Consider the following 8,042-nt stretch of genomic DNA (forward strand, 5'->3'; position numbering starts at 1 on the left):
TTGTAATGTTGGTTATGTGATTTTGGAGATTGAGGTGGTCATCCAAGGTGACGCCCAGATCTCTGACATGTTGTGAGAAGGGGTGAGTTGGGAGCGGGGGAGTGTGAGGGTGGCGGGCAGGAGAAATGTAGAGTAGTTCAGTTTTTGATGAATTAAGGGCGAGGTTAAGGTTGGTGAGAAGGCTATTGATTGAGGATAGGCATTTATCCCATAATTTAAGGGCGTTTGTTACAGAATCGGTGATAGGAAGAAGTATCTGGACATCATCTGCATATACATAGTGTGTGAGTCCAAGATCTGCAAGCAATTGGTGTAGGGGAGAGGGAAGAGCCTTGGGGAACACCATGAGATAACTTGACCGGGTTAGATTCATGATTGACTATTTTGACTTTGTAGAAGCGGTTGTCTAAGAAGGACGACAACCAGTTCAGGGCTGAGTCTGCAATACCGATATCTGAGAGGCAACTGATAAGGAGATTATGGTTGACGGTATCAAAGGCAATTTCAAAACAATTTCAAACCAATTAATATTAATAATAATACCACAGATAACTTTCTTTCTTTCATAGTCTAGTAGTTACTGCAGTGTAAGGGTGGTACACTACTACTATTTCAGTTCATCTAAAATATATGTATTTTAAATTAGTAGTACTGTACTTTACTTACTACTTATAATTTATATAACTCACTCTATGCTATTACTATAAATACATACTCTATTCAATTTTCAAATACAAATGAAAATATACATAATAATTGACCAACATTATTATCTCTCACCTTTCTTCTTGAGATCTTGGATCTCACGAGGGTAAGAGGCTCGATCGCTAAATTCCTCCTGGAGGGACACCCAGGCTGCAGACCCTTTGCAGATTAGGTCTACAGCCTGGGGGGGGGGGGGTATAGAGATTGTCCTGATCCTGGCAGATTAGCCGGGCTAGGAGGTCCACATTATCCTGACTAAAGCGGGGATTCCTGGACCTATCAGCTGCCATCTTGGAAGAGGACGGTTGGGTGGAATCTGACTTCCTATCATGATCCATCTACAATGTGAAAAAAAAAAAGAATATGAAAAAAAAGTATGTTCAGAATCTCAGAATGCAAAGGGATGAAGTAACCCACCCTTCACATCCCTCCCCCCCTCACCTCACATTTATTGCTGGTATATGAGAGAGGTGAAGGGCCAGGCAGTCCCTGTCTCTGAAGGACAGCTCTCTTCAGAAAATCAGACCTGAATGCAGGTGCTGTCTCCCCCTCCACATCTCTCCCCCCCCCCCCACACACACCATTTACTGCTGGTGTATGGGAGAGGGGAGGGGTGGTGAAAGGGCAAGCAGTCCCTGTCTCTGAAGGACAGCTCTCTTCAGAAAATCAGTCCAGAATGCAGGGATTGTCTCACCCTTCACATCCCCCCCCCCCCCCCCCACCACACCATTCACTGCTGATATATGGGAGGGTGGACAGTCCCTGTCTCTGAAGGACAGCTCTCTTCAGAAAATCAGACCTGAATGCAGGTGCTGTCTCCCCCTCCACATCTCTCCCCCCCCCCCCCCACACACCATTTACTGCTGGTGTATGGGAGAGGGGAGGGGTGGTGAAAGGGCAAGCAGTCCCTGTCTCTGAAGGACAGCTCTCTTCAGAAAATCAGTCCAGAATGCAGGGATTGTCTCACCCTTCACATCCCCCCCCCCCCCCCACCACACCATTCACTGCTGATATATGGGAGGGTGGACAGTCCCTGTCTCTGAAGGACAGCTCTCTTCAGAAAATCAGACCTGAATGCAGGTGCTGTCTCCCCCTCCACATCTCTCCCCCCCCCCCCACACACACCATTTACTGCTGGTGTATGGGAGAGGGGAGGGGTGGTGAAAGGGCAAGCAGTCCCTGTCTCTGAAGGACAGCTCTCTTCAGAAAATCAGTCCTGAATGCAGGGGCTGTCTCCCTTTCACATCCCCCCCCCCCACCATTCACTGCTGGTATATGGGAGGGGGCAGTACCTGTCTCTGAAGGACAGCTCTCTTCAGAAAATCAGACCTGAATGCAGGTGCTGTCTCCCCCTCCACATCCCTCCCCCCCACACCCACACCATTCACTGCTGGTGTATGGGAGAGGGGAGGGGTGGTGAAAGGGCAAGCAGTCCCTGTCTCTGAAGGACAGCTCTCTTCAGAAAATCAGTCCTGAATGCAGGGGCTGTCTCCCTTTCACATCCCCCCCCCCACCATTCACTGCTGGTGTATGGGAGAGGGGAGGGGTGGTGAAAGGGCAAGCAGTCCCTGTCTCTGAAGGACAGCTCTCTTCAGAAAATCAGTCCTGAATGCAGGGGCTGATTCCCCCTCCACATCTCTCCCCCCCACCACACTATTCACTGCTGGTATATGGGAGAGGAGAAGGGTGGTGAAAGGCCAGGCAGTTCCTGTCTCTGAAGTCAGCTCTCTTTAGAAAATCAGACCTGACTGCAGGGTCTGTCTCCCCCTTCACATCCCCCCCCACACCATTCACTGCTGGTATATGGGAGGGGGGCAGTCCCTGTCTCTGAAGGAAAACTCTCTTCAGAAAATCAGACCTGAATGCAGGGGCTGTCTCCCCCTTCACATCCCTCCCACACCATTCACTGCTGGTATATGGGAGGGGGGCAGTCCCTGTCTCTGAAGGACAGCTCTTTTCAGAAAATCAGACCTGAATGCAGGGGCTGTCTCCCCCTTCACATCCCTCCCACACCATTCACTGCTGGTATATGGGAGGGGGGCAGTCCCTGTCTCTGAAGGACAGCTCTCTTTGGAAAATCAGTCCTGAATGCAGGGGCTGTCTCCCCCTTCACATCCCCCCCCCACCACACCATTCACTGCTGGTGTATGGGAGGGGGGGCAGTCCCTGTCATTGAAGGACAGCTCTCTTCAGAAAATCAGACCTGAATGCAGGGGCTGTCTCCCCCTCCACATCCCACCCACACCATTCACTGCTGGTATATGGGAGGGGGGCAGTCCCTGTCTCTGAAGGACAGCTCTCTTTGGAAAATCAGACCTGAATGCAGGGGCTGTCTCCCCCTTCACATCCCCCCCCCCCACCACACCATTCACTGCTGGTGTATGGGAGGGGGGGCAGTCCCTGTCATTGAAGGACAGCTCTCTTCAGAAAATCAGACCTGAATGCAGGTGCTGTCTCCCCCTCCACATCCCTCCCCCCCCACACACACACACCATTTACTGCTGGTGTATGGGAGAGGGGAGGGGTGGTGAAAGGGCAAGCAGTCCCTGTCTCTGAAGGACAGCTCTCTTCAGAAAATCAGTCCAGAATGCAGGGATTGTCTCCCCCTTCACATCCCCCCCCCCACCACACCATTCACTGCTGATATATGGGAGGGTGGACAGTCCCTGTCTCTGAAGGACAGCTCTCTTCAGAAAATCAGACCTGAATGCAGGGGCTGTCTCCCACTCCACATCCCTCCCCCCCACACCATTCACTGCTGGTGTATGGGAGAGGGGAGGGGTGGTGAAAGGGCAAGCAGTCCCTGTCTCTGAAGGACAGCTCTCTTCAGAAAATCAGTCCTGAATGCAGGGGCTGTCTCCCTTTCACATCCCCCCCCCCCACCATTCACTGCTGGTATATGGGAGGGGGCAGTACCTGTCTCTGAAGGACAGCTCTCTTCAGAAAATCAGACCTGAATGCAGGTGCTGTCTCCCACTCCACATCCCTCCCCCCCACACCCACACCATTCACTGCTGGTGTATGGGAGAGGGGAGGGGTGGTGAAAGGGCAAGCAGTCCCTGTCTCTGAAGGACAGCTCTCTTCAGAAAATCAGTCCTGAATGCAGGGGCTGTCTCCCTTTCACATCCCCCCCCCACCATTCACTGCTGGTGTATGGGAGAGGGGAGGGGTGGTGAAAGGGCAAGCAGTCCCTGTCTGAAGGACAGCTCTCTTCAGAAAATCAGTCCTGAATGCAGGGGCTGTCTCCCTTTCACATCCCCCCCCCCCCCACCATTCACTGCTGGTATATGGGAGGGGGCAGTACCTGTCTCTGAAGGACAGCTCTCTTCAGAAAATCAGACCTGAATGCAGGTGCTGTCTCCCACTCCACATCCCTCCCCCCCACACCCACACCATTCACTGCTGGTGTATGGGAGAGGGGAGGGGTGGTGAAAGGGCAAGCAGTCCCTGTCTCTGAAGGACAGCTCTCTTCAGAAAATCAGTCCTGAATGCAGGGGCTGATTCCCCCTCCACATCTCTCCCCCCCACCACACCATTCACTGCTGGTATATGGGAGGGGGGCAGTCCCTGTCTCTGAAGGAAAACTCTCTTCAGAAAATCAGACCTGAATGCAGGGGCTGTCTCCCCCTCCACATCTCTCCCCCACCCCACACCATTCACTGCTGGTGTATGGGAGGGGGGCAGTCCCTGTCTCTGAAGGACAGCTCTTTTCAGAAAATCAGACCTGACTGCAGGGCTTGTCTCCCCCTTCACATCCCTCCCACACCATTCACTGCTGGTATATGGGAGGGGGGCAGTCCCTGTCTCTGAAGGACAGCTCTTTTCAGAAAATCAGACCTGAATGCAGGGGCTGTCTCCCCCTTCACATCCCTCCCACACCATTCACTGCTGGTATATGGGAGGGGGGCAGTCCCTGTCTCTGAAGGACAGCTCTCTTCAGAAAATCAGACCTGAATGCAGGGGCTGTCTCCCCCTCCACATCCCACCCACACCATTCACTGCTGGTATATGGGAGGGGGGCAGTCCCTGTCTCTGAAGGACAGCTCTCTTTGGAAAATCAGACCTGAATGCAGGGGCTGTCTCCCCCTCCACATCCCACCCACACCATTCACTGCTGGTATATGGGAGGGGGGCAGTCCCTGTCTCTGAAGGACAGCTCTCTTTGGAAAATCAGACCTGAATGCAGGGGCTGTCTCCCCGTTCACATCTCTCCCCCCCCCCCACACACACACTCACACACACCATTCACTGCTGGTATATGGGAGAGGGGAAGGGTGGTCCCTGTCTCTGAAGGACATCTCTCTTCAGAAAATCAGACCTTAATGCATGGGCTGTCCCCCCCGTCACATCCCTACTTCCCCCACACCATTCACTGCTGGTATATGGGAGGGGGGACAGTCCCTGTCTCTGAAGGACAGCTCTTTTCAGAAAGTCAGACCTGAATGCAGGGGCTGTCCCCCCCTTCACCCCCCTCCCACACCATTCACTGCTGGTGTATGGGAGAGGGGAGGGGTGGTGAAAGGGCAAGCAGTCCCTGTCTGAAGGACAGCTCTCTTCAGAAAATCAGTCCTGAATGCAGGGGCTGTCTCCCTTTCACATCCCCCCCCCCCCCACCATTCACTGCTGGTATATGGGAGGGGGCAGTACCTGTCTCTGAAGGACAGCTCTCTTCAGAAAATCAGACCTGAATGCAGGTGCTGTCTCCCACTCCACATCCCTCCCCCCCACACCCACACCATTCACTGCTGGTGTATGGGAGAGGGGAGGGGTGGTGAAAGGGCAAGCAGTCCCTGTCTCTGAAGGACAGCTCTCTTCAGAAAATCAGTCCTGAATGCAGGGGCTGATTCCCCCTCCACATCTCTCCCCCCCACCACACCATTCACTGCTGGTATATGGGAGGGGGGCAGTCCCTGTCTCTGAAGGAAAACTCTCTTCAGAAAATCAGACCTGAATGCAGGGGCTGTCTCCCCCTCCACATCTCTCCCCCACCCCACACCATTCACTGCTGGTGTATGGGAGGGGGGCAGTCCCTGTCTCTGAAGGACAGCTCTTTTCAGAAAATCAGACCTGACTGCAGGGCTTGTCTCCCCCTTCACATCCCTCCCACACCATTCACTGCTGGTATATGGGAGGGGGGCAGTCCCTGTCTCTGAAGGACAGCTCTTTTCAGAAAATCAGACCTGAATGCAGGGGCTGTCTCCCCCTTCACATCCCTCCCACACCATTCACTGCTGGTATATGGGAGGGGGGCAGTCCCTGTCTCTGAAGGACAGCTCTCTTCAGAAAATCAGACCTGAATGCAGGGGCTGTCTCCCCCTCCACATCCCACCCACACCATTCACTGCTGGTATATGGGAGGGGGGCAGTCCCTGTCTCTGAAGGACAGCTCTCTTTGGAAAATCAGACCTGAATGCAGGGGCTGTCTCCCCCTCCACATCCCACCCACACCATTCACTGCTGGTATATGGGAGGGGGGCAGTCCCTGTCTCTGAAGGACAGCTCTCTTTGGAAAATCAGACCTGAATGCAGGGGCTGTCTCCCCGTTCACATCCCACCCACACCATTCACTGCTGGTATATGGGAGGGGGGCAGTCCCTGTCTCTGAAGGACAGCTCTCTTTGGAAAATCAGACCTGAATGCAGGGGCTGTCTCCCCCTCCACATCCCACCCACACCATTCACTGCTGGTATATGGGAGGGGGGCAGTCCCTGTCTCTGAAGGACAGCTCTCTTTGGAAAATCAGACCTGAATGCAGGGGCTGTCTCCCCGTTCACATCTCTCCCCCCCCCCCCCCCCACACACACTCACACACACCATTCACTGCTGGTATATGGGAGAGGGGAAGGGTGGTCCCTGTCTCTGAAGGACAGCTCTCTTCAGAAAATCAGACCTTAATGCATGGGCTGTCTCCCCCGTCACATCCCTACTTCCCCCACACCATTCACTGCTGGTATATGGGAGGGGGGACAGTCCCTGTCTCTGAAGGACAGCTCTTTTCAGAAAGTCAGACCTGAATGCAGGGGCTGTCCCCCCCTTCACCCCCCTCCCACACCATTCACTGCTGGTATATGGGAGAGGGGGTGAAGGGCCAGGCAGTCCCTGTCTTTGAAGGACAGCTCTCTTCAGAAAATCAGACCTGAATACAGGGGCTGTCTCCCCGTTCACATCCCTCCCCCCCCCCCCACACCATTCACTGGCTGGTATATGGGAGAGGGGAGGGGGAGGTGAAGGACCAGGCAGTCCCTGAAGGACAGCTGTCTGTTCAGATGGGCCTTGCAGATAAAATTTGTGAGAAAACTTTGCTCAAGTTTGCAGTTCCTGTGTTAAACTTTTTTTTTTTTCACTAGAGTAGCATAAAATATACTGAAGTACTTTGTGTATTAAACTAAAGAAACTTTACATAAAATTAAATTAAGTACTTATTTTCATTTAATATGCTGCTTTAATGAAACAAAACATTTAATAAAGAAACTTGCGACATGAGCTTCAAAACATTAAAATACTATAGAAAAACTAAACAAAAAAGTTTCTAATATTAGTACTTATTTATTATACTTACAGTGGTTAAATTTAAAGAGCATGCAATGTTAATTTGGTAATTCTTGCTTGCACTGCACGTCTGAGTCTTGTCCGTGCATGGCTGTGTGCTATCTGATAGCAAAATGGCCACAGTGAACAGCACCAAGCATGTGCGGATTAGTGTGCACTAAATCGTGGATAGTGCACTACCCGCGATTTAGTGCGTACTGAAATACATCTGTTAAATATATGGTTCTACTTTCCCATTGGCTGTCTCCACGGTGGAGAGACAGCCAATGGTGATGCAGAACAATACCTCTAGCTAACAAAACATTTCCTCAAATGTTACTTTTAAACCGTTAAGTAACATTTTTGATAGTGCGCACTAACTCACAGATAGTGTGCACTAACTCCTGTTAGTGCGCACTATTCGGAAAAATGATTTTTTTACAAAAAAAAAAAGCTGATCCGCGGGAACATGATATCTTCTGGCTGCCAGACGAACCCGGTCATGAAAAAGATCAGGTACCCGATTCACATCCCTATAAAATATACATTTCAAAAGTGTGGTGTGTAACCTGTAACCTGACAATACCATGACAGGAGAAGGTTACCTTTGTGCAGTGTTGAAATAGCTTCATAATTACTCTGTTTTAATAGGTGAAGTCTGCCTTTATTGAGCTCCGTTTGCAGTGGAACTCTGACCAACATAGGATCAGTCTGTTTGTGAATGCATACCCAGGCATGAGAAATAATGAGCCTACGCATTGGTACTTTAACTATTTCTTAGGCGGAACTGAATGCAGTATAATTATTTG

This window comes from Rhinatrema bivittatum, chromosome 18 (assembly GCF_901001135.1).
Source record: "Rhinatrema bivittatum chromosome 18, aRhiBiv1.1, whole genome shotgun sequence".
In the NCBI taxonomy this organism is placed as follows: Eukaryota; Metazoa; Chordata; class Amphibia; order Gymnophiona; family Rhinatrematidae; genus Rhinatrema; species Rhinatrema bivittatum.